Here is a 26,949-nt window from a genome sequence, read left to right as displayed (position 1 = left end):
TGGTCACCATTCTGAAATTTAATTGCTGCCGTCTCTTGTATTATTTAAATTATAAGTTAAATACTAGAAAGGCTACGTATGAACAAAACTGAATGCTTTCTGTTGGTGCTTTCTATCTATCAGATCTGCAATAGTTGAAGAATTGAAATGACATTGGGATTAAATCTGTTCTGTTTGCTTCAACATTCAGAGTAAATTAATGAACCCTGTCACTTCAGAAATGGAATTTATCAACAATGGCTTTTTAAAATACATACTGCTAATTTTCCTACATTTTCTCACTGCATTATTTCATGCCAACGATTGGTGCAGTATCTGACTCCAACTCATTTTAACTGATGGTTTTGAGGAAGATGCTAATCTTTCCTAAACACCCATATACCCTACAAGAAAGGATAACACATCAGTGCAAAGAATACTTCAATTGCTGTCATCGTTTGTATTATATAAATAATAAGTTAAATAATATGAACGCTACATATGAACAAGACAGAATGTTTTCTGTTGGTGCTTTATATCTATCTGATCGGCGATAGTTTAAGAGTTGAAACAACATTGGGATATGATTTGTTCTGTTTGCTTCAACATTCAGAGAAAATGAATTAACCTTGTCACTTCAGACGCTGACTTTATTAACACCTGGCTTTTTAAAAACTATACTGATGATTTTCTTACATTTTCTCACTGCACTATTTCATGTTACAATTGGTGGAGTATCTGACTCCAACTCACTTCAACTGATGGTCTTGAGAAAGATGCTAATCTGTCCTAAACACCCATGTACCCTACAACAAGGGATAACACATCAGTCCAAAGAATTCTTCAAATGATAAGGAAATGTTTTCACAACATCCCCATATTTTTTGGTTATGATCTAAATGAGGTAAGTTGCAACAAATAGTCTTGAAGTCATGCAGGCATTTTCCAGGAGCACTGTTTTGAAATTCTCATCTTGGACATTATCAAGAAGGAATTGTAGAAAAGTAATTGTACCCGATTGTCTAACTCCATATGTACATATTAATGCTGAGAGATTTGGCCACTCAGAGCAATCATTTTCAGGTATCTGAATCTTCCAATATGAAGAGTAGAAAATACATACTAATTACAAACTGAAACTGTGCCTCCCACCGTACACTGATGTCAGGTAGATGAGTTTATGTCAGGAATTTGCATCCTGATTGGACCAATAACATAATCTGTTGTTTACATTAGGGTCCAATGCTACTTTCAGGATGCATGTCCAATACTGCTATCCTCTAGCATCTTACTCAAAACACACTGAACTCAATACTACATGATACAGCCGTTACAAAATCATTCTTTCTTGTTGTAGAATTTGATTTTAAAGTTCGGCGTTAGTTTTGAGAGGTGACTCCAGAAGTTAATATCCAGACATCTGAACCATGTCACCAACAGTACATGAGGCCAGACTTGGAGGAACTTGGAATGTTTTGTAGGGTTGTAGCATGGCAAGTGTTATTGAGTAAGGGAAGAGTGAGGCCATCCATGCAGCAGATATTAGAAATAGATTTTTCAATTGAAATAATTATTTGGGCAGGAGCTAATGCAAATCAATGAGCGTAGGGGTGATGGATGTCCAAGGCTCATTGTGGGATAGGATAATAGTACAGTTTTGGGTGACCTTGAAAGGATTAAAGGTGCAGGATGAGAGAATAGTGGACTTGCAAGTGACCAAGGCTTGGTTAAGGATATCATCGCCACATGGCCATCAGTGGAGTGGAGAGTGGTTTTGGTACAGTGATGCAGTAGGCATTCTCTGTGAGCATCAGATTGGTCATATTGTTGATTCATAGTTCAGTCAGATCTTACCACTGTGTTTATGGAGCTCTACTCTCAAATTGAAGCACTTTTAAAACCACATTGTGTCCATCTCAAGATGGTAGAAGACTAAGGCCAATGCTTGATTGCCATCATTACCACAACTTAGGTTCTCATTGCAAAAGATGTGTCACAAAAAGTGTTTTCCAAGTAAGAACACAGCAGTAATGCCTCAGTCAGGCATTCTCAGCTCAATATGGAAAGGTTTCTGCTGTTTTGGAATTGAGTGCTTTGAGATATTGTCATTAATTCCATTTGGCATTTGTAGTCTCTATCAAGGGGTCATGAAGGACATGGTTATCACCACGATTCCTCATTCCAGGCACCAACCAGCTGGCTGAGGCTTTCACCGTGTGGAGAAAGGGAAGAGTGGACATTCAATCCACACCAGAGCTGCTCACACTCCACATCAGATATGTTTCTCACACAATGACAGATTGATGAACCTGCCTCCTGGTTTGGCAATAACCAAGACAAAACAATCAAAAGTGGAAGAAAACCAAAGGGAGCTCAGGGTTCATGTACAGGATTCTCTGTAGGAGACCAGGCAAGTTGAAACAGTTGTTGAGAAGGCTTCTAGGATTCATGAGCTCATAAATACAGGCAGAGAGTATACAAACATGGAAGTGACACTACAACTCTCCAAATGATACTTAGGAATGAGGGACTTTAGAGATAAGGAAAGATGAGTGAAATTGGGCACATTCTTCTCAGTGATAAGAAGATTAAGAGGTAATCTTATTAAGATGTTCAACGTTACATTATGCATAACTTTGACAAGGTATAGAAAGATATTCCACTTCGATTAGTTGGTATGACAGTAACTAGGGGTCACAATTTCCAGATTCTCATCTTGACAGTTAAGAGAAACCTAGAGTCAAGCAAAGAGACCTGAGGCTGCAGGTACACAGTTTCTTGAAAATGATGTTGTAGGCAGACAGTTTAGCGTTGGACACACTCACCTTCTTTGGTCAGAGCATTGAGTATAGGAGGTTGGGCATATTGCTGTGGCTTTATCAGACTTAGAATATTGCTTTCAATTCTGGATGCCCTGCTCTAAGAAAGATGTTGCTAAACTGGAAAGGGTGCAGAAAAACATTTCCAAGGGTGGTTCCAGGACTGGAGGCTGACTAGGCATGGACTTTCTTCCCCTGGAGCATCAGAGGCCCATAGTGACCTTCCAGAGGTTTATAAAACCATGAAGGGGCATATATAACCTGAGAAGAGAAGGATTTATAAAGGACCAGAGTTAGGAGTGAGATGAGGGTAAACCTCTTTAATCAGGGAGTTGTTCCGATTTGGAATCACTGCTTGGGAGAGTGGTGGAGATGGATGTTTGAAAAGAGAGCGGGAGATCTATTTGAAAGTGATGCATCGAGAGAGCTCCACAAATAAGGCAGGAGAGTGGAATCAGTTGCATAGCTGGGTCCACAGCCAGGACTGACACGGGAAGCTGAATGGCCTCTTGTCCTGTATAACTGTCTCTAATTTAACTATTTGTTGCAATGATTTATCTAAAACTGAGCACTTAGATTGAATAATAATGGTTGGAATATCTGAACAACCGATTATCATTCTGACACAGTTACAGGTATTTAAAAAAATGTTGGTTTTATAAGCTATGTGATGAACTAGTGCCATGACTAATTTTCCAACTGTCATTTGATTTTGCAGATGTATACTCTGACCCAGGAACTGAGGTAGGAAGAATATGATTACCCTACACCTTTCAAGCTTTTATGTTTTTGACTATACCTGTTTATATTTAATGACTTAGATTCTCTACAATTACTCTGAAAACTCACTTGCCATTCTAAAACTCCTTGTGTTCCATTCGCCGACAGAGAGCACTTGTGTTTTACCCTTTAATCGATAGAGCCAATGTATTGCTCCCACATTCTGGAGCATCTGCATTTCCCCAGTGATTCTCCAATGCCTGTATCTCCTGTCTCCTGACTGAAACAGGAAGTTGGTGCTGCTCACATTATTGTGGTGACCCTTTCCTTGCTCCCTCTCGCTCCCTGCCTGCTCCCTCACCCTAATGCTCACCCCTTCACTCGCTCCTCACACAGGAGGGGCAACTGGGACAGTGAGTGGGAGATGAGAGGGGTGAATATCTTGGAATGTAGCAAGTGATGGTTAGGAGTGGGCAGTGATTGATGGGTATCTTTGTAGGAAGTTACAGCCAGTGATGTTGCAGGCAGTGAGGACTGTTCAGTGAGAAGGACGGCCCTGGCAATTCCAGCAGCAAACACAGACTGTTGCAACATCTCTTTTTATTGTTCATTTGAGAACAACTGTTAAGTCAAATGATTCAGTAACGACAAATGATTCTGTTTGGTATTACAGCCGAATTGTCTGCAATCAAGCTACCATCCTGCAAGCTCATGCATAATACACCACCCAGTCTGTGGAACTGATGGGGTTACTTACGCCAATTAATGCATTCTGTGTTACGCAAGGTGGTACAGAAACTTGAACTGTTATAGGAACACAGAGAAAATTGTTACTCTTGAATGCTGTTGGCTTTTTAAGATGGGGATCTTCTCATCAGCACAAATTGGAGGCTAAACTTTGAAAATATTTAATCTTGGTGATAGACATACAATGTTTGTAAGATTGTGTATTAGAGTCATAAAGTCACAGGGATGGACAGCATGGAAACAGGCTCTTCAACCTCACTCATCCATGCCAACCGGATATCCTAACTCAATCTAACCCCAATTTCCAGCACTTGGCCCATATCCCTCTAAACCCTTCCTGTTCATCTACCCATCCAGATGTCTTAGAAATGCTGCAATTGTACCAGCCTCCACCAAATAAACAAAGGAATGTGGACACTGGAAACCTGAAACACAAACAGAAATTGCTAGAAAAACTCAGCAGGTCCAGCAACATCTGTGGATAGACAACAGATTTTCCATTTTGAGTTCAGTAACCGTTCCTTAGAGGAAAATTAGGAGTTTGCATTTTCCTAACTCTCCCACTTCAATGTAGCACCTCAAGACTTTTCAAAATCAATGGACTACTTCTGATCTGTAATCCCTATAATTATGTCAGCTCACTCTCCAAACCAAAAAGTGCCAACAGCACTTTTCAAAAACCTGTTCTTAGGATCTAGGCAAAGCCACTCATATAAGTCTATGGGGTGAATTTGCATTTGCAGAATTGTATTTGCAAATACATTCTATTTTTGCTCAAAAGACACCCAAACTGCGGTCACTCAATGCAGGCAGTCAATCCAGATAACATTTTATAATTCCCTACTTTGGCATTAGAACCAGGCTGACTCAAGATTGAGATACAGACAGACTCTGAACTCACACCTTTAATACATTGTCTAAGCTGAGTTGTCACCTTTTTTGTGTAAAACTTTAAATTGTCTCAAGAATGTGACTTAAAAGAAGTGTTGGGATTAACATATTAATACAAGTAGACATTGACGTATAGTAAAATGAAAGTTGAATGACCACGCAAAGTTCATACAAAGAGTGAACAACCACATAGAATGTCAATAAAGCTCACAAAATGTCTATTCGGGATTTGTGTTTAACAAACTGCTCATCACCAATTTTGTCAATGTAGTAACAACAAAAACTGGCTGCTTGATTACAAACCAAAATGCTTTAATGACGTTACTGTGTATATAATTTAATCAATTTTAACACCAACAATACATTACAATTGATTAATTATTTGCACATCAAGGCTGAATGATTGTTCTTTAACAAAGTCAAGTATTGTCACAGAAATCCTGGTTTGCTGGAAGCCTTTAATTGTCCTCATTTTCACATATTCCAAACCATTGGATCCGAATGTTATTCCCGGTTTTCCTGGAAAAGCAGCAGAGCATCAGGAAACTCAAAGTCTGAAATGAAGTCAATTTTTTCCAATGCAGTGTACGCTCAGTTTTGGAGCAGCCCTGCAGGTCTTGCCTATTTTAATCTGCTCTAATAGTTACAGAAGGCAAAGGGAGTTATGTTAACATTTATTGCTCCAATAAAGAAGGCACTGTAGGAAATGGTTCCAATTTCAGATCTTCCTGAATTTTCTTTTCATTTTCTTTCAGGAAAGAAATGTACAATGGAGCTCTGATTTACTATTGCCCATTTTTCTCCCTGGTCAATGTTGATAGGGTAAGGTGAAGCACTATGTGACAAGGTTTGTGTGAAACAGAAACATCAGCATGGATCTATTGGTCTGAATGGGTTAATTCTGTGATCTAGATAGTACATTATGCTGTGTTGTAAATGATCACTCAAAGGAAGAAGACAGAAGGTGGTGGTGGAGGGTTGTTTTTCAGATTGGAGGCCTGTGACCAGTGGAGTGCCACAAGGATCGGTGCTGGGTCCACTGCTTTTTGTCATTTACATAAATGATTTGGATGTGAGCATAAGAGGCACAATTAGTAAGTTTGCAGATGACACCAAAATTGGAGGTGTAGTTGGTAGTGAAGCAGGTTACCTCAGATTACAACAGGATCTTGATCAGATGGGCCAATGGGCTGAGAAGTGGCAGATGGAGTTTAATTCAGATAAATGCAAGATGCTACGTTTTGGGAAAGCAAATCTTAGCAGGACTTATACACTTAATGGTAAGGTCCTCGGGAGTGTTGCTGAACAAAGAGACCTTAGAGTGCAGGATCATAGCTCCTTGAAAGTGGAGTCGCAGGTAGATAGGATAGTGAAGAAGGTGTTTGGTATGCTTTCCTTTATTGGTTAGAGTCTTGAGTGCAGGAGTTGAGAGGTCATGTTGCGGCTATACAGAACATTGGTTAGGCCACTGTTGGAATATTGCGTGCAATTCTTGTCTCCTTTCTATCGGAAAGATGTTGTGAAACTTGAAAGGGTTCAGAAAAGATTTACAAGCATGTTGCCAGGGTTGGAGGATTTGAGCTACAGGGAGAGGTTGAACAGGCTGGGGCTATTTTCCCTGGAGCGTTGGAGGCTGAGTGATGACCTCATAGAAGTTTAGAAAATCATGAGGGGCATGGATAGGGTAAATAGACAAAGTCTTTTCCCTGGGATCGGGGAGTCCAGAACTAGATGGCATAGATTTAGGGTGAGAGGGGAAACATATAAAAGAGGCCTAAGGGGCAACTTTTTCACACAGAGGGTGGGACATGTATGGAATGAGCTACCAGAGGATGCGGTGGAGTCTGGTTTAATTGCAACATTTAAAAGGCATTTAGATGGGTATTTGAATAGGAAAGGTTTGGAGGGATATGGGCTGGGTGCTGGCAGGTGGGACGAGATTGGGTTGGGATATCTGGTCGGCATGGACGGATTGGACCGAAGGGTCTGTTTCCATGCTGTACATCTCTATGACTCTAAGTAGGTCCACAACCATCTTCATGGGGCAATTTGGAAGGTTGACATAGTCTTGCCTATATCTTCAGAGCAGTTCTCCTTTAAATGATGTTTGATGAAGTTTCTACAGGGTGGCACGGCAGCCCAGTGGTTAGCACTCAGTGGTCTCGCAGCATCAGGGGCCCAGGTTTGATTCTAACCTTGGGTGTCTGTGTTCAGTTTGTGCTCTCTCTGTTTGGCTTTCTACCGGGTGCTCCGGGTTCCTCTCACAATCCAAAGCTGTGTAGGATTTGATGGATTGGTCAAGCTAAATTGCCCAGGAATGTGTAGGTGAGTTGGATTAGCCATTGTAAATGTGGGATTATGAGAATAAGCGTAATAGGTCTGGGTAGGATGCTCTTCGGAGGGCGGGTGCAGACTCATTGGGTCAAATGGCCTCTATCTGTACTGTAGGGATTTTATGACAATTCGGCTATTGAGTTTACTGATATCATGTTAGGGATTGCACATCAAAAGTTACTCAGTGATAATGGAACACCTTAGAATATCACATTGAAGATGCTATATGCATGTTAACTGGCCTCATCAAAATTTCCCCTAAAGTAGATTTCCCCACTATCTTCTAACCTGGACTATCAGATTGAAATAACTTCCTCTGAACTCTCTTTCTCCCTCCTTTCAAAGTTACTGTCAACACACCTTTTGAAATAAAAATGTTCTTGATCCATCTGTCATTGTAAAATACCCACTCATTGCCCCCTTTCTCTCCAAAATTATTGAACATGTTAGCAGTTCCAATGTCTGTCTTCAAAAATATTCCTGCAACCCTATGTTGAGAAGTCTTAAATCAGATTTCTGCCCTTGGCTCTGCACTAAAATGGACTTTATTATGATCACAAATGGCAGCTTCTGTGACTGTGATGGTAAACCAATCCCTGCTCATCTTTCTCAAACTGTCTACAGCTTTTCATATCAATGCCTCTTACAGTTTCTCCATCTGGCTGGGACAGGTCTCACCAAGTTCCACCCAGCAATGACCACAGAATGTGCTGCATAATTTTCCACCATACTTCCTTATGCTTCTATCTCTTGTTCTTCAAGGAGTTTGATCCTCTATTTCTTGTCTAGAGGTTGGTCCTCAGCAACTCACCCAAAATCACACCGCATTCTATTTGGGGAGATTACAGCCTCATCGCTATCTCTCCCCACCCCAACACTGTCTTTGATTTATTACACAGTTTTCATGAGATCCAGTATTTTTTGAGCAGAGATTTCATTCAGTTAAATATATGGGAGCTTTAAACCACTGTCTTCAGTTTCCTTCACCAACTCAAACTCCTAACAATTTCATCCCCTGCACAATTTCAAATTGCAGTAATGCTACTGTAAAGGACTTATAAAGAATAGCTTACTATGTCCAGATCAATAAAGGTGTTTCCCTTTTGGCATTCATTGTAGGGAATACCTTTAAAATATAGTGCAAACCTGATGGATGGGCATTGGTAAAAGTACAACTTATTAAATTGTAAAGCATCTGGCATAATAAGGAAAAGGAAAATACATTTGATTATCCTGCGGTTAGAGTTACTACGGTGGGGAATCAGGCTCTTCAGCCCAACCAGTCCACACCAGCCCTCCGAAGAGTAACCCACGCCCCCTTTTGCACCTAACACTATGGACAATTTAGTATGACCAATTCACCTGACCCACACATCTTCAGATTGTGGGAGGAAACCAGAGCACCAGAGGAAACCCACGCAGACACGGGGAGAATGTGCAAACTCCACACAGGCAGTCACCTGAGGCTGGAATTGAACTGGCACCCTGGGGCAGCAGTGCTAACCACTGAGTCACCGAGCCACTACCCCTACTATCTACTATTAAAGTGCGAGACTACATTATACAATTAGATGGGTCTTTGAATCTGCTACTTTCAAATTCAGAAATTTCTGAACATCTGACTGATCCCCTTTCATAAATTATTTTTATTTCTATTCACAACTGAGTTCCACTCAAGACATAACTCACACAGCTGTTTAATTTAGTTATTGGCAGTGTTATTTATCACATTTCAGAAGAATCAGGTATAGATATTCTAGTAGGTTTTTTTTAAGAATGTACAGTCTACCTGACTGAGTAAATACTACCCAGGATAGAGGCACCTCTTGGGATACATAGAGAATAATATATGTATATTCTCCAGTTTGTTTGTACTGATAAGAATGTTACATGTTTTCAAAACCCAAAGTATTTGAGGACACTAAGTTTTATTTTTCTAGAAGGACCGTGCTGTACATCTATGACTCTATGACTATGACATTAAGAGTGTGGTTGTACCATCTTGCAGCACAGAGAGTACATTCGTTGCTATACGTAATCGCATCAGTTCCACAGACTGGGTCATAGATTCGGGAACACACTCCAGTGATACGTCTTGTTATTTTACAGTTTGGCTGTAAAATCAAACAGAATAATTTGTGGATCATTGAATATGTTGACACAAGTGTTATTCTCAAATGCACAGTAAAATCAGGTGTTCTACAATTTACTGCTTTGGTATTTTTAGTTAAAATACAACACCAGGTTAGAGTTCAACAGGGGGTTTTTTTGGAAAAACTAGCTTTCGGAGAACTGCTCCTTCATCAGGTAGTTGTGGAGCAGAACCATAAGACATAGAATTTAAAGCAAAAGATTACAAAGTCATGCAACTGAAATGATATATTGAACAAACCTGGAATGTTGTTCAGTCTTTCATTTTTTGGAATGGGTTGCGGGTTTCGGCTCGTTAATAAATAAATCCCAGAATTTCTTTCAAGTTACCTTCTTGAGATAACCTTAGTTATCAACAATCCAGGTTTTGTTCAATATATCATTTCAGTTGCATGACACTGTAAGCTTTTGTTATAAATTCTGTGTCTTATGGTATTATGCTCCACAATCACCAGATGAAGGAACAGCGCTTTGAAAACTAGTGCTTTCAAATAAACCTGTTGGACTATAACCTGGTGTTGTGTGATTTTTAACTTTGTCCCAATCTTGAGTTAGACTGGTTCTACTTCCAAAGTAGGAAATTATAAAATGTATAAATCTGCATTGACTGCCTGCAGGTTCTGTGCTTTTTGAGCAAAAATAGAATGTATCTGCAAATACAATTCTGCAAAGGCAAATTCATCCCATAGATTTGCATGTGAGGGAGAGACTGAGTGAGAGAGAGAGAGAAAGAGTGTGTGTGCATGTGAGTGTGTCCGTGTGAGTGCGTGTCAGAGAGTGTGTGTTTGTGTGTGTGCATGCTTGGTAGAGTGCGTGCGTAAGTGTGATGGAGTACAAGCCTGTGAGAGGGTTTGTGCATGGGTGTGACTGTGGGGGTTGTATGTGTGTATGTCTGAGAGAGAGCATGTGCATGAGAGAGGGTCTGTGTGAGTGTGTGAGTATGTAAGAGTGTCTGTATATGCTGTGAGAGACTGTATAGTGTAGTAGTGTCACCTGTAGTGTGACATTAACCCAAAGTCCCGTTTGAAGCCATCCTCATGGGTACTGAACCTGGCTATTAGCCTCTGCTCGGCCACTGTGCATTGTTGCATATCCCGAAGTCCGCCTTGAAGGACTTCAGGATATGCAACAATGCAGAGTGGCCGAGCAGAGGCTGATAGCCAAGTTCCGTACTCATGAGGGTGGTCTCAACTGGGACCTTGGGTTAATGTCACACTACAGGTGACCCACTACACTATACACTCACACATACACAGGCGCACATGCACACACAACCCCCATGCACACACCCACTCACATGCTTACACTCCGTCACACTCGCACGCACATTCTACCAAGCATGCACGCACGTAAACACACATTCTCTCACGCGCATTCACACTCACACATTCTCTCTCTCTCTCTCTCACACATGCACACACACACACTTATAAGTCTATGGGGTGAATTTGCATTTGCAGAATTGTATTTGCAAATACATTCTATTTTTGCTCAAAAAGCACACAATCTGTAGGCAATCAATCCATATAACATTTTATAAATTCTTACTTTGGAAATAGAACCAGTCTGACTCAAGATTGGAATACAAACTCTAATCTCACATCCTTAATACATTGTCTGAGCTGAGATGTCATTTTTTTTCATAAAACCTTAAATTATCTCGAGAAGGTGACTTAAAAGAAGTTCTGGGATTTACATATTAATGAACTGAAACCTGCAACCCATTCTAAAAGATGAAAGATTTAACAGCAGTCTTGGTTTGTTCAATATATCATTTTAATTGCATGACACTATGATATTTTGCTATAAATTCTTTATTTTATGATCCTGTCCACTAGTTACCTGATGAAGGAGCAGCAGTCTGAAACCTAGTATTTCCAAATAAACCTGGTGTTGCATAATTTTTAACTTTGTCCACCCCAGTCCAACACCAGCACCTCTACATCATTGATATTTTAACCAACGAGTTCAGTGATGTTATTACAGACCTCTGGAGTAGGTGGGATGTGAACCTGGATCTCCCAACTCAGAGATGGGACACTACCACTGCACTCCATTTGGTCACCTGATGTAGTTTCTACTCAACCTGTTCAGTGATGTTATTGCACACCTCTGGTTGGAGTTGGAGGGACTTGAGCCCAGGTGTCTTGGTTCAGAGGTAGGGACATTACCATTGCACCACAGGGCCCCCTGTTTGGATGCTCTATTCTTTGTCAGAAAGGGAAGCACGGGTGTTGTCAAAAGGTGCCTATATCATGGTGGATGTCTATGTAGAAGCATCCATTAACAGCTTCTGCAGTTCTGTTTTGGAAGTTCCTTACTATTTCTTGAGGTTTCCTTCCTGAGAATTTTACAGTTGCTATGAGGATAGTGAAAATATGAAAAATTGCTTTGGAAGGTGTTGGTCTATTTACTGGAGACATATTTAATTGGGAAATTTGTGGAACATGTTGGAACTTAAGGCTGTTAACAAACACACAAACACTGGCAGTGCTTCAGTTTGAAATTAGCAACTGAGAGACCTGCACAGAGTCCAAAATAGAGAGGTCTTCTATAAAAACAATGCTATCCCAGCTCCTTGCCAAGCACTATCATTCATGGTTCTGCAAAATGCCACTACTCTTAATTGATCACAGTTTGATGTGCTCTCCAAGCTAACATCTCCATTTGCATGGTGGCTGTAACTCTTCAAAGGCAACAATGGCAGCTTTTGCAGGCAGAAATGCCAAGGGCATAAAGGTCTTAACACTGGACTCAAATAAGAAGATAGGAAAGGCAGCCAACATCATCAAAGATCCCTCTCAACCCAGTTATGACCTCTTCCAATTTCTTCTGTCAAGCAGAAGATACAAAATGTTGAGAGTGTGGCGCTGCAAAGCACAGCAGGTCAGGCAGCATCCGAGCAGCAGGAGAATCAACGTTTCGGACATAAGCCCTTCGTATACCCAAAATGTCAATTCTCCTGCTCCTCGGATGCTGCCTGACCTGCTGTGCTTTTCCAGCACCACACTCTCCTCGCTGATCTCCAGCAGCTGCAGTCTTCACTTCCTCCTGGAAAATACAAAAACTTAAACACACGTACTTACCGTTTCAAGAACAGCTTCCTTCCCCCAAGACCTCTGAATGAACCTCTCAAATTTCAAATCTAATGTTGACCTTGCTTTTCGTGCATCTTCTTTGCAGTCGTAACTTTGTATTCTCAGTCTGTTCTATTACCCTATGATCCTTATATGGTATGATCTGCCTGTATTGCATGCAAGTCAAAATTTTTCACTGTACTTAGGTACATGTGACAATAATAAATCAAGATTTTTGAGACATTTCTGAGCAAAATGGCGACAGCACAGATAAAAATACACCAACAACCTGCATCAGTTTCAGGAAAAACACAAAATATGACATAAGTGTCTTTCAATACACTAAGCAAGAAGAAAGCGTGACACCAAATCACTATTGTATACAAGCCACCAGGAACCAAGTGTAAAATGGAGTCATGTCAAAGGAGAAATCAAAACACAAATAGTCTAAGATTGCTTCACCAGTTAATGATGTGAAAGAATGCACTTGAATAATTTAGCCAAACCTCTATGTGTGGGCAAAAAGATATAAACTCTCTCTGCTGAAAATAAGTCAACAAATACTGTTGAAGGAAACTGGGCAAACTCCATTCAGCTATCTACAGAACCAAGAATCTCCAAAAAACTAGGCTGTCAAAATCAGTGCTACTAAAGCCGCCCACTTTAATGACAAAAATCTCTATTTATAACAGACAAGCCAAAGAATGAATGGTGTATATTTTTTAACCTTTACCTTTTGGACTCACCTCTCATTTCTATGTATATGTGTCTATTTTGCTATCTTTTCTCATGTTTTCGTAGGTAATAACTTACTGTTTCTTTAAATCGTGGTTAAAATAACTCCATTTACAGCAATGACTACTTTTGGAAAAAGGTTATAAATGATGGAAGGGATCTTTTCCAAATTAACTTTGTTGCAACCAGCTGAGGCTGGAATTGAGCCAGTTTATCCTTTCTCACAAGGGAACATAACCAGTTAGGGATACCCATTTAGAATTGTAACAAATTGGGAACTTGCCTGGGAATGGTTATAAAACTCCTGGGAACGGAGACTGCCTCACAGGCGCTCTGGAATGAGAGTGAGTCACAGGCGCTCTGGAATGAGAGTGATTATCAGGAACTCTGGAATGGGAGAGGGGACATGGAGTCCCCAGAAAGAGATGGGATAAGGAACCAGAAGCAGAAGGGCATAAGGAATGACAAGGAGGGTCCAGGAACTGGGAATGGGGTGGTGCAAGAATGGCCCAAGAGCTAGAAGGTCCTCTCCCTGGCACTTGCTCCCAACCCTGGCTCCCATTCTTTGCGCCTTCCCCCCCCCCCCCCCAACAACCCAACAACATCCTCCCACATCATTCCCTGCATTCTTTCCCAGATCCTGATCTCTCTTCTTCTCAGGTCCTCCCCACCTCTCCCTCTGCTTCCTGGTCCCAATCTTCCTCTGTCACCCCTAAATCCTCTCCCAGGCTGCATCCCCCTGAAATCTGCACACACACAATTTAAAGCAGTGCATAGTGCATGCATCAGTGTCAGCAAGCAGAACCGAACAAAAATCTTTCAGTCTAGGGTTTAAAATAAACAACTGAATAGGAAAGGTTGAGAGGGATACAGACCCAACGCAGGCAAATGGGATTAGTTCAGTTTAGGAAACCTGGTTGGGTTGGGCCGAAGGGCCTGTTTCCGTGCTGCACGACTCTATGATCTTTGATCTATCTGTGAGAGTGAGTCACAGGTGCTCTGGAATGAGAGTGAGTCACAGGAGCTCTGAAATGAGAGTGAGTTGCAGGTGCTCTGGAATGAGAGTGAGTCACAGGCACTCTGGAATGAGAGTGAGTCACAGGCGCTCTGGAATGGGAGTGAGTCACAGGCGCTCTGGAATGAGAGTGAGTCACAGGCACTCTGGAATGGAGAGTGAGTCACAGGTGCTCTGGAATGAGAGTGAGTTACAGAAACTCTGAAATGAGAGTGAGTTACAGGCACTCTGGAATGAGAGTGAGTCACAGGCACTCTGGAATGGGAGTGAGTCACAGGCGTTCTGGAATGAGAGTGAGTCACAGGAGCTCTGGAATGAGAGTGAGTTACAGGAGCTCTGAAATGAGAGTGAGTTACAGGCGCTCTGGAATGAGAGTGAGTTACAGGAGCTCGGAAATGAGAGTGAGTTACAGGCGCTCTGGAATGAGAGTGAGTCACAGGCGCTCTGGAATGAGAGTGAGTCACAGGCGCTCTGGAATGGAGAGTGAGTCACAGGCACTCTGGAATGAGAGTGAGTTACAGGCACTCTGAAATGAGAGTGAGTTGCAGGTGCTCTGGAATGAGAGTGAGTCACAGGCACTCTGGAATGAGAGTGAGTTACAGGCACTCTGGAATGGAGAGTCAGTCACAGGCGCTCTGGAATGAGAGTGAGTTACAGGCGCTCTGGAATGGAGAGTCAGTCACATGTGCTCTGGAATGAGAGTGAGTCACAGGTGCTCTGGAATGAGAGTGAGTTACAGGCACTCTGGAATGGGAGTGAGTCACAGGTGCTCTGGAATGAGAGTGAGTTGCAGGTGCTCTGGAATGAGAGTGAGTTACAGACACTCTGAAATGAGAGTGAGTCACAGGTGCTCTGGAATGAGAGTGAATCACAGGCGCTCTGGAATGAGAGTGAGTTACAGGCGCTCTGGAATGGAGAGTGAGTCACAGGTGCTCTGGAATGAGAGTGAGTCACAGGTGCTCTGGAATGGGAGTGAGTCACAGGCGCTCTGGAATGAGAGTGAGTAACAGGCGCTCTGGAATGAGAGTGAGTTGCAGGTGCTCTGGAATGGGAGTGAGTCACAGGTGCTCTGGAATGAGAGTGAGTCACAAGCGCTCTGAAATGAGAGTGAGTCACAGGTGCTCTGGAATGAGAGTGAGTCACAGGTGCTCTGGAATGAGAGTGAGTTACAGGCACTCAGAAATGAGAGTGAGGTGCAGGTGCTCTGAAATGAGAGTGAGTCACAGGCGCACTGGAATGAGAGTGAGTCACAGGCGTTCTGGAATGAGAGTGAGTCACAGTTGCTCTGAAATGAGAGTGAGTCACAGGTGCTCTGGAATGAGAGTGATGCACAGGTGTTCTGGAATGAGAGTGAGTCACAGGTGCTCTTGAATGGAGAGTGAGTCACAGGTGCTCTGGAATGAGAGTGAGTCACAGGCACTGGAATGGAGAGTGAGTCACAGGCGTTCTGGAATGAGAGTGAGTCACAGGTGCTCTGGACTGAGAGTGAGTCACAGGCACTGGAATGGAGAGTCAGTCACAGGCGTTCTGAAATGAGAGTGAGTCACAGGTGCTCTGGAATGGGAGTGAGTCACAGGCGTTCTGGAATGAGAATGAGTCACAGGCGCTCTGGAATGAGAGTGAGTCACAGGCACTCTGGAATGGAGTGTGAGTCACAGGCGCTCTGGAATGAGAGTGAATCACAGGCGCTCTGGAATGAGAGTGAGTTATAGGCGCTCTGGAATGGAGAGTCAGTCACAGGTGCTCTGGAATGGGAGTCAGTCACAGGTGCTCTGGAATGAGTGTGAGTTACAGGTGCTCTGGAATGGGAGTGAGTCACAGGTGCTCTGGAATGAGAGCGAGTTACAGACACTCTGAAATGAGAGTGAGTCACAGGTGCTCTGGAATGAGAGTGAGTCACAGGCGCTCTGGAATGAGAGTGAGTCACAGGCACTCTGAAATGAGAGTAAGTTACAGGCGCTCTGGAATGGAGAGTCAGTCACAGGTGCTCTGGAATGGGAGTGAGTCAGAGGCGCTCTGGAATGAGAGTGAGTTACAGGCGCTCTGGAATGAGAGTGAGTCACAGGCACTCTGGAATGAGAGTGAGTCACAGGTGCTCTGGAATGAGAGTAAGTTACAGGCACTCTGAAATGAGAGTGAGTTGCAGGTGCTCTGGAATGAGAGTGAGTCACAGGCACTCCGGAATGGAGAGTGAGTCACAGGTGCTCTGGAATGAGAGTGAGTCACAGGTGCTATGGAATGAAGTGTGAGTCACAGGCACTCTGGAATGGAGTGTGAGTCACAGGCGCTCTGGAATGAGAGTGAGTCACAGGCACTCTGGAATGGAGTGTGAGTCACAGGCGCTCTGGAATGAGAGTGAGTCACAGGCGCTCTGGAATGAGAGTGAGTTATAGGCGCTCTGGAATGGAGAGTCAGTCACAGGTGCTCTGGAATGAATGTGAGTTACAGGTGCTCTGGAATGGGAGTGAGTCACAGGTGCTCTGGAATGAGAGCGAGTTACAGACACTCTGAAATGAGAGTGAGTCACAGGTGCTCTGGAATGAGAGTGAGTCACAGGCGCTCTGGAATGAGAGTGAGTTACAGGCACTCTGGAATGAGAGTAAGTTACAGGCGCTCTGGAATGGAGAATCAGTCACAGGTGCTCTGGAATGGGAGTGAGTCAGAGGCGCTCTGGAATGAGAGTGAGTTACAGGCGCTCTGGAATGAGAGTGAGTCACAGGCGTTCTGGAATGGAGAGTGAGTCACAGGCACTCTGGAATGAGAGTGAGTCACACGTGCTCTGGAATGGAGAGTGAGTCACAGGTGCTCTGGAATGAAGTGTGAGTCACAGGCACTCTGGAATGGAGAGTGAGTTTCAGGCACTCTGGAATGAAGAGTGAGTCACAGGTGCTCTGGAATGGAGAGTGAGTAACAGGCGCTCTAGAATGGAGAGTGAGTTACAGGCGCTCTGGAATGAGAGTGAGTCACAGGTGCTCTGGAATGGAGAGTGAGTTACAGGTGCTCTGGAATGAAGTGTGAGTCACAGGTGCTCTGGAATGGAGAGTGAGTTACAGGCGCTCTAGAATGGAGAGTGAGTTACAGGCGCTCTGGAATGAGAGTGAGTCACAGGTGCTCGGGAATGGAGAGTGAGTCACAGGTGCTCTGGAATGAAGTGTGAGTCACAGGCACTCTGGAATGGAGAGTGAGTTTCAGGCGCTTTGGAATGGAGAGTGAGTCACAGGCGCTCTGGAATGAGAGTGAGTCACAGGCACTCTGGAATGGAGTGTGAGTCACAGGCACTCTGAAATGAGAGTGAGTTGCAGGTGCTCTGGAATGAGAGTGAGTTACAGGCACTCTGGAATGAAGAGTGAGTCACAGGTGCTCTGGAATGGAGAGTGAGTTACAGGCGCTCTAGAATGGAGAGTGAGTTACAGGCGCTCTGGAATGGGAGTGAGTCACAGGTGCTCTGGAATGGAGAGTGAGTTACAGGCGCTCTGGAATGAGAGTGAGTCACATGTGCTCGGGAATGGAGAGTGAGTCACAGGTGCTATGGAATGAAGTGTGTGTCACAGGCACTCTGGAATGGAGAGTGAGTTTCAGGCGCTTTGGAATGGAGAGTGAGTCACAGGCGCTCTGGAATGAGAGTGAGTCACAGGCACTCTGGAATGGAGTGTGAGTCACAGGCGCTCTGGAATGAGAGTGAATCACAGGCGCTCTGGAATGAGAGTGAGTTATAGGCGCTCTGGAATGGAGAGTCAGTCACAGGTGCTCTGGAATGGGAGTCAGTCACAGGTGCTCTGGAATGAGTGTGAGTTACAGGTGCTCTGGAATGGGAGTGAGTCACAGGTGCTCTGGAATGAGAGCGAGTTACAGACACTCTGAAATGAGAGTGAGTCACAGGTGCTCTGGAATGAGAGTGAGTCACAGGCGCTCTGGAATGAGAGTGAGTCACAGGCACTCTGGAATGAGAGTAAGTTACAGGCGCTCTGGAATGGAGAGTCAGTCACAGGTGCTCTGGAATGGGAGTGAGTCAGAGGCGCTCTGGAATGAGAGTGAGTTACAGGCGCTCTGGAATGAGAGTGAGTCACAGGCACTCTGGAATGAGAGTGAGTCACAGGTGCTCTGGAATGAGAGTAAGTTACAGGCACTCTGAAATGAGAGTGAGTTGCAGTTGCTCTGGAATGAGAGTGAGTCACAGGCACTCCGGAATGGAGAGTGAGTCACAGGTGCTCTGGAATGAGAGTGAGTCACAGGTGCTATGGAATGAAGTGTGAGTCACAGGCACTCTGGAATGGAGAGTGAGTTTCAGGCGCTTTGGAATGGAGAGTGAGTCACAGGCGCTCTGGAATGAGAGTGAGTCACAGGCACTCTGGAATGGAGTGTGAGTCACAGGCGCTCTGGAATGAGAGTGAGTCACAGGCGCTCTGGAATGAGAGTGAGTTATAGGCGCTCTGGAATGGGAGTGAGTCACAGGTGCTCTGGAATGAGAGCGAGTTACAGACACTCTGAAATGAGAGTGAGTCACAGGTGCTCTGGAATGAGAGTGAGTCACAGGCGCTCTGGAATGAGAGTGAGTCACAGGCACTCTGGAATGAGAGTAAGTTACAGGCGCTCTGGAATGGAGAGTCAGTCACAGGTGCTCTGGAATGGGAGTGAGTCAGAGGCGCTCTGGAATGAGAGTGAGTTACAGGCGCTCTGGAATGAGAGTGAGTCACAGGCACTCTGGAATGAGAGTGAGTCACACGTGCTCTGGAATGGAGAGTGAGTCACAGGTGCTCTGGAATGAAGTGTGAGTCACAGGCACTCTGGAATGGAGAGTGAGTTTCAGGCACTCTGGAATGAAGAGTGAGTCACAGGTGCTCTGGAATGGAGAGTGAGTAACAGGCGCTCTAGAATGGAGAGTGAGTTACAGGCGCTCTGGAATGAGAGTGAGTCACAGGTGCTCTGGAATGGAGAGTGAGTTACAGGTGCTCTGGAATGAAGTGTGAGTCACAGGTGCTCTGGAATGGAGAGTGAGTTACAGGCGCTCTAGAATGGAGAGTGAGTTACAGGCGCTCTGGAATGAGAGTGAGTCACAGGTGCTCGGGAATGGAGAGTGAGTCACAGGTGCTCTGGAATGAAGTGTGAGTCACAGGCACTCTGGAATGGAGAGTGAGTTTCAGGCGCTTTGGAATGGAGAGTGAGTCACAGGCGCTCTGGAATGAGAGTGAGTCACAGGCACTCTGGAATGGAGTGTGAGTCACAGGCACTCTGAAATGAGAGTGAGTTGCAGGTGCTCTGGAATGAGAGTGAGTTACAGGCACTCTGGAATGAAGAGTGAGTCACAGGTGCTCTGGAATGGAGAGTGAGTTACAGGCGCTCTAGAATGGAGAGTAAGTTACAGGCGCTCTGGAATGGGAGTGAGTCACAGGTGCTCTGGAATGGAGAGTGAGTTACAGGCGCTCTGGAATGAGAGTGAGTCACATGTGCTCGGGAATGGAGAGTGAGTCACAGGTGCTATGGAATGAAGTGTGAGTCACAGGCACTCTGGAATGGAGAGTGAGTTTCAGGCGCTTTGGAATGGAGAGTGAGTCACAGGCGCTCTGGAATGAGAGTGAGTCACAGGCACTCTGGAATGGAGTGTGAGTCACAGGCGCTCTGGAATGAGAGTGAGTCACAGGCGCTCTGGAATGAGAGTGAGTTATAGGCGCTCTGGAATGGAGAGTCAGTCACAGGTGCTCTGGAATGGGAGTGAGTCACAGGTGCTCTGGAATGAGTGTGAGTTACAGGTGCTCTGGAATGGGAGTGAGTCACAGGTGCTCTGGAATGAGAGCGAGTTACAGACACTCTGAAATGAGAGTGAGTCACAGGTGCTCTGGAATGAGAGTGAGTCACAGGCACTCTGGAATGGAGTGTGAGTCACAGGCACTCTGAAATGAGAGTGAGTTGCAGGTGCTCTGGAATGAGAGTGAGTTACAGGCACTCTGGAATGAAGAGTGAGTCACAGGTGCTCTGGAATGGAGAGTGAGTTACAGGCGCTCTAGAATGGAGAGTAAGTTACAGGCGCTCTGGAATGAGAGTGAGTCACATGTGCTCGGGAATGGAGAGTGAGTCACAGGTGCTATGGAATGAAGTGTGAGTCACAGGGACTCTGGAATGGAGAGTGAGTTTCAGGCGCTTTGGAATGGAGAGTGAGTCACAGGCGCTCTGGAATGAGAGTGAGTCACAGGCACTCTGGAATGGAGTGTGAGTCACAGGCGCTCTGGAATGAGAGTGAGTCACAGGCGCTCTGGAATGAGAGTGAGTTATAGGCGCTCTGGAATGGAGAGTCAGTCACAGGTGCTCTGGAATGGGAGTGAGTCACAGGTGCTCTGGAATGAGTGTGAGTTACAGGTGCTCTGGAATGGGAGTGAGTCACAGGTGCTCTGGAATGAGAGCGAGTTACAGACACTCTGAAATGAGAGTGAGTCACAGGTGCTCTGGAATGAGAGTGAGTCACAGGCGCTCTGGAATGAGAGTGAGTCACAGGCACTCTGGAATGAGAGTAAGTTACAGGCGCTCTGGAATGGAGAGTCAGTCACAGGTGCTCTGGAATGGGAGTGAGTCAGAGGCGCTCTGGAATGAGAGTGAGTTACAGGCGCTCTGGAATGAGAGTGAGTCACAGGCACTCTGGAATGAGAGTGAGTCACAGGTGCTCTGGAATGAGAGTAAGTTACAGGCACTCTGAAATGAGAGTGAGTTGCAGTTGCTCTGGAATGAGAGTGAGTCACAGGCACTCCGGAATGGAGAGTGAGTCACAGGTGCTCTGGAATGAGAGTGAGTCACAGGTGCTATGGAATGAAGTGTGAGTCACAGGCACTCTGGAATGGAGAGTGAGTTTCAGGTGCTTTGGAATGGAGAGTGAGTCACAGGCGCTCTGGAATGAGAGTGAGTCACAGGCACTCTGGAATGGAGTGTGAGTCACAGGCGCTCTGGAATGAGAGTGAGTCACAGGCGCTCTGGAATGAGAGTGAGTTATAGGCGCTCTGGAATGGAGAGTCAGTCACAGGTGCTCTGGAATGAATGTGAGTTACAGGTGCTCTGGAATGGGAGTGAGTCACAGGTGCTCTGGAATGGAGAGTGAGTCACAAGCGCGCTGAAATGAGAGTGAGTTGCAGGTGCTCTGAAATGAGAGTGAGTCACAGGTGCTCTGGAATGGAGTGTGAGTCACAGGCGCTCTGGAATGAGAGTGAGTCACAGGCGCTCTGGAATGAGAGTGAGTTACAGGCACTCTGAAATGAGAGTGAGTTGCAGGTGCTCTGGAATGAGAGTGAGTTACAGGCGCTCTGGAATGAGAGTGAGTCACAGGTGCTCTGGAATGAGAGTGAGTCACAGGCACTCTGGAATGCGAGTAAGTCACAGGCACTGGAATGGAGGCTGAGTCACAGGCATTCTGGAATGAGAATGAGCCACAGGCGCTCTGGAATGAGAGTGAGTCACAGGTGCTCTGGAATGGAGAGTGAGTCACAGGTGCTCTGGAATGAAGTGTGAGTCACAGGCACTCTGGAATGGAGAGTGAGTTTCAGGCACTCTGGAATGAAGAGTGAGTCACAGGTGCTCTGGAATGGAGAGTGAGTTGCAGGTGCTCTAGAATGGAGAGTGAGTTACAGGCGCTCTGGAATGAGAGTGAGTCACAGGTGCTCTGGAATGGAGAGTGAGTTACAGGCGCTCTGGAATGAGAGTGAGTCACAGGTGCTCGGGAATGGAGAGTGAGTCACAGGTGCTCTGGAATGAAGTGTGAGTCATAGGCACTCTGGAATGGAGAGTGAGTTTCAGGCGCCTTGGAATGGAGAGTGAGTCACAGGCGCTCTGGAATGAGAGTGAGTCACAGGCACTCTGGACTGGAGTGTGAGTCACAGGCCCTCTGGAATGAGAGTGAGTCACAGGCGCTCTGGAATGGAGAGTGAGTTACAGGCGCTCTGGAATGAGAGTGAGTCACAGGTGCTCTGGAATGGAGAGTGAGTTACAGGTGCTCTGGAATGAAGTGTGAGTCACAGGTGCTCTGGAATGGAGAGTGAGTTACAGGCGCTCTAGAATGGAGAGTGAGTTACAGGCGCTCTGGAATGAGAGTGAGTCACAGGTGCTCGGGAATGGAGAGTGAGTCACAGGTGCTCTGGAATGAAGTGTGAGTCACAGGCACTCTGGAATGGAGAGTGAGTTTCAGGCGCTTTGGAATGGAGAGTGAGTCACAGGCGCTCTGGAATGAGAGTGAGTCACAGGCACTCTGGAATGGAGTGTGAGTCACAGGCACTCTGAAATGAGAGTGAGTTGCAGGTGCTCTGGAATGAGAGTGAGTTACAGGCACTCTGGAATGAAGAGTGAGTCACAGGTGCTCTGGAATGGAGAGTGAGTTACAGGCGCTCTAGAATGGAGAGTGAGTTACAGGCGCTCTGGAATGGGAGTGAGTCACAGGTGCTCTGGAATGGAGAGTGAGTTACAGGCGCTCTGGAATGAGAGTGAGTCACATGTGCTCGGGAATGGAGAGTGAGTCACAGGTGCTATGGAATGAAGTGTGAGTCACAGGCACTCTGGAATGGAGAGTGAGTTTCAGGCGCTTTGGAATGGAGAGTGAGTCACAGGCGCTCTGGAATGAGAGTGAGTCACAGGCACTCTGGAATGGAGTGTGAGTCACAGGCGCTCTGGAATGAGAGTGAGTCACAGGCGCTCTGGAATGAGAGTGAGTTATAGGCGCTCTGGAATGGAGAGTCAGTCACAGGTGCTCTGGAATGGGAGTGAGTCACAGGTGCTCTGGAATGAGTGTGAGTTACAGGTGCTCTGGAATGGGAGTGAGTCACAGGTGCTCTGGAATGAGAGCGAGTTACAGACACTCTGAAATGAGAGTGAGTCACAGGTGCTCTGGAATGAGAGTGAGTCACAGGCACTCTGGAATGGAGTGTGAGTCACAGGCACTCTGAAATGAGAGTGAGTTGCAGGTGCTCTGGAATGAGAGTGAGTTACAGGCACTCTGGAATGAAGAGTGAGTCACAGGTGCTCTGGAATGGAGAGTGAGTTACAGGCGCTCTAGAATGGAGAGTAAGTTACAGGCGCTCTGGAATGAGAGTGAGTCACATGTGCTCGGGAATGGAGAGTGAGTCACAGGTGCTATGGAATGAAGTGTGAGTCACAGGGACTCTGGAATGGAGAGTGAGTTTCAGGCGCTTTGGAATGGAGAGTGAGTCACAGGCGCTCTGGAATGAGAGTGAGTCACAGGCACTCTGGAATGAGACTGAGTCACAGGCGCTCTGGAATGAGAGTGAGTCACAGGCGCTCTGGAATGAGAGTGAGTTATAGGCGCTCTGGAATGGAGAGTCAGTCACAGGTGCTCTGGAATGGGAGTGAGTCACAGGTGCTCTGGAATGAGTGTGAGTTACAGGTGCTCTGGAATGGGAGTGAGTCACAGGTGCTCTGGAATGAGAGCGAGTTACAGACACTCTGAAATGAGAGTGAGTCACAGGTGCTCTGGAATGAGAGTGAGTCACAGGCGCTCTGGAATGAGAGTGAGTCACAGGCACTCTGGAATGAGAGTAAGTTACAGGCGCTCTGGAATGGAGTGTGAGTCACAGGCGCTCTGGAATGAGAGTGAGTTACAGGCGCTCTGGAATGGGAGTGAGTCAGAGGCGCTCTGGAATGAGAGTGAGTTACAGGCGCTCTGGAATGAGAGTGAGTCACAGGCACTCTGGAATGAGAGTGAGTCACAGGTGCTCTGGAATGAGAGTAAGTTACAGGCACTCTGAAATGAGAGTGAGTTGCAGTTGCTCTGGAATGAGAGTGAGTCACAGGCACTCCGGAATGGAGAGTGAGTCACAGGTGCTCTGGAATGAGAGTGAGTCACAGGTGCTATGGAATGAAGTGTGAGTCACAGGCACTCTGGAATGGAGAGTGAGTTTCAGGCGCTTTGGAATGGAGAGTGAGTCACAGGCGCTCTGGAATGAGAGTGAGTCACAGGCACTCTGGAATGGAGTGTGAGTCACAGGCGCTCTGGAATGAGAGTGAGTCACAGGCGCTCTGGAATGAGAGTGAGTTATAGGCGCTCTGGAATGGAGAGTCAGTCACAGGTGCTCTGGAATGAATGTGAGTTACAGGTGCTCTGGAATGGGAGTGAGTCACAGGTGCTCTGGAATGGAGAGTGAGTCACAAGCGCGCTGAAATGAGAGTGAGTTGCAGGTGCTCTGAAATGAGAGTGAGTCACAGGCGCTCTGGAATGGAGTGTGAGTCACAGGCGCTCTGGAATGAGAGTGAGTCACAGGCGCTCTGGAATGAGAGTGAGTTACAGGCACTCTGAAATGAGAGTGAGTTGCAGGTGCTCTGGAATGAGAGTGAGTTACAGGCGCTCTGGAATGAGAGTGAGTCACAGGTGCTCTGGAATGAGAGTGAGTCACAGGCACTCTGAAATGAGAGTGAGTTGCAGGTGCTCTGGAATGAGAGTGAGTTACAGGCGCTCTGGAATGAGAGTGAGTCACAGGTGCTCTGGAATGAGAGTGAGTCACAGGCACTCTGGAATGCGAGTAAGTCACAGGCACTGGAATGGAGGCTGAGTCACAGGCATTCTGGAATGAGAATGAGCCACAGGCGCTCTGGAATGAGAGTGAGTCACAGGTGCTCTGGAATGGAGAGTGAGTCACAGGTGCTCTGGAATGAAGTGTGAGTCACAGGCACTCTGGAATGGAGAGTGAGTTTCAGGCACTCTGGAATGAAGAGTGAGTCACAGGTGCTCTGGAATGGAGAGTGAGTTGCAGGTGCTCTAGAATGGAGAGTGAGTTACAGGCGCTCTGGAATGAGAGTGAGTCACAGGTGCTCTGGAATGGAGAGTGAGTTACAGGCGCTCTGGAATGAGAGTGAGTCACAGGTGCTCGGGAATGGAGAGTGAGTCACAGGTGCTCTGGAATGAAGTGTGAGTCATAGGCACTCTGGAATGGAGAGTGAGTTTCAGGCGCCTTGGAATGGAGAGTGAGTCACAGGCGCTCTGGAATGAGAGTGAGTCACAGGCACTCTGGACTGGAGTGTGAGTCACAGGCCCTCTGGAATGAGAGTGAGTCACAGGCGCTCTGGAATGGAGAGTGAGTTACAGGCGCTCTGGAATGAGAGTGAGTCACAGGTGCTCGGGAATGGAGAGTGAGTCAAAGGTGCTCTGGAATGAAGTGTGAGTCACAGGCACTCTGGAATGGAGAGTGAGGTTCAGGCGCTTTGGAATGGAGAGTGAGTTACAGGCGCTCTGGAATGAGAGTGAGTCACAGGCACTCTGGAATGGAGTGTGAGTCACAGGCACTCTGGAATGAGAGTGAGTCACAGGCGCTCTGGAATGGAGAGTGAGTTATAGGCGCTCTGGAATGGAGAGTCAGTCACAGGTGCTCTGGAATGGGAGTGAGTCACAGGTGCTCTGGAATGAGAGTGAGTTGCAGACACTCTGAAATGAGAGTGAGTCACAGGTGCTCTGGAATGAGAGTGAGTCACAGGCGCTCTGGAATGGAGAGTGAGTCACAGGCACTCTGGAATGAGAGTGAGTTACATGCGCTCTGGAATGGAGAGTCAGTCACAGGTGCTCTGGAATGGGAGTGAGTCACAGGCGCTCTGGAATGAGAGTGAGTTACAGGCGCTCTGGAATGACAGTGAGTCACAGGTGCTCTGGAATGAGAGTGAGTCACAGGCACTCTGGAATGGAGTGTGAGACACAAGCGCTCTGGAATGAGAGTGAGTCACAGGCGCTCTGGAATGAGAGTGAGTTACAGGCACTCTGAAATGAGAGTGAGTTGCAGGTGCTCTGGAATGAGAGTGAGTCACAGGTGCTCTGGAATGAGAGTGAGTCACAAGCGCGCTCTGGAATGAGCGTGAGTTGCACGTGCTCTGGAATGAGAGTGAGTCACAGGCACTCTGAAATGCGAGTAAGTCACAGGCACTGGAATGGAGGGTGAGTCACAGGCGTTCTGGAATGAGAATGAGTCACAGGCGCTCTGGAATGAGAGTGAGTCACAGGTGCTCTGGAATGAAGTGTGAGTCACAGGCACTCTGGAATGGAGAGTGAGTTTCAGGCACTCTGGAATGAAGAGTGAGTCACAGGTGCTCTGGAATGGAGAGTGAGTTACAGGCGCTCTAGAATGGAGAGTGAGTTACAGGTGCTCTGGAATGAGAGTGAGTCACAGGTGCTCTGGAATGGAGAGTGAGTTACAGGCGCTCTGGAATGAGAGTGAGTCACAGGTGCTCGGGAATGAGAGTGAGTCACAGGCACTCTGGAATGAAGTGTGAGTCACAGGCACTCTGAAATGAGAGTGAGTTGCAGGTGCTCTGGAATGACAGTGAGTCACAGGCACTCTGGAATGGAGTGTGAGTCACAGGCGCTCTGGAATGAGAGTGAGTCACAGGCGCTCTGGAATGAGAGTGAGTTACAGGCGCTCTAGAATGGAGAGTGAGTTACAGGCGCTCTGGAATGAGAGTGAGTCACAGGTGCTCTGGAATGGAGAGTGAGTTACAGGCGCTCTGGAATGAGAGT

At 46.0% G+C, this 26,949-nt stretch overlaps 1 long non-coding RNA gene across 1 annotated transcript in view; it reads right to left on the bottom strand.

Moving 5' to 3' along the window:
* Positions 1–9,491: 9,491 nt before the first annotated feature.
* Positions 9,492–26,949, bottom strand: part of LOC122564855 (uncharacterized) — a 127,575-nt gene continuing 110,117 nt past the window's right edge. The window contains exon 3 of the long non-coding RNA XR_015759601.1: positions 9,492–9,604. This is a non-coding gene — a long non-coding RNA (uncharacterized LOC122564855). The remainder of the gene's footprint in view (positions 9,605–26,949) is intronic.

Source organism: Chiloscyllium plagiosum, unplaced genomic scaffold (assembly GCF_037043375.1).
Source record: "Chiloscyllium plagiosum isolate Xiang-an unplaced genomic scaffold, Cpla_swu_hap1 HiC_scaffold_2, whole genome shotgun sequence".
In the NCBI taxonomy this organism is placed as follows: Eukaryota; Metazoa; Chordata; class Chondrichthyes; order Orectolobiformes; family Hemiscylliidae; genus Chiloscyllium; species Chiloscyllium plagiosum.
The sequence above is the reverse complement of the archived record's forward strand: the minus strand, read 5'-3'. Positions and strand labels throughout refer to the sequence as shown.